The sequence below is a fragment of the Mizuhopecten yessoensis genome, unplaced genomic scaffold, assembly GCF_002113885.1.
Source record: "Mizuhopecten yessoensis strain PY_sf001 unplaced genomic scaffold, ASM211388v2 scaffold213, whole genome shotgun sequence".
Classification (NCBI taxonomy): Eukaryota; Metazoa; Mollusca; class Bivalvia; order Pectinida; family Pectinidae; genus Mizuhopecten; species Mizuhopecten yessoensis.
The window spans coordinates 387,688-387,903 of record NW_018403434.1 but is presented as its reverse complement, the minus strand read 5'-3'; positions in this window follow the sequence as shown (position 1 = coordinate 387,903).

The following is a 216-nucleotide window of genomic DNA, read 5'->3' as shown; positions in this document are numbered from 1 at the left end:
TCATTTTCCTTGTTAAGAATCAGAGGTGCTAGTTTCAAATCCTTTTTAGTCTGAAATCTGTATGCTAGATATTGAGTAAGGTGGTTTTATTGTTTTTTGTCACTTTGAATAATATTTCTGTTCATGTTAAAAACAAAATCAACTCTCTGTATAAATATATCAGGTGACCGTTATTAAGGCCCATGGGCCTCTTGTATTTCCTCTGTTTGGCCCCGC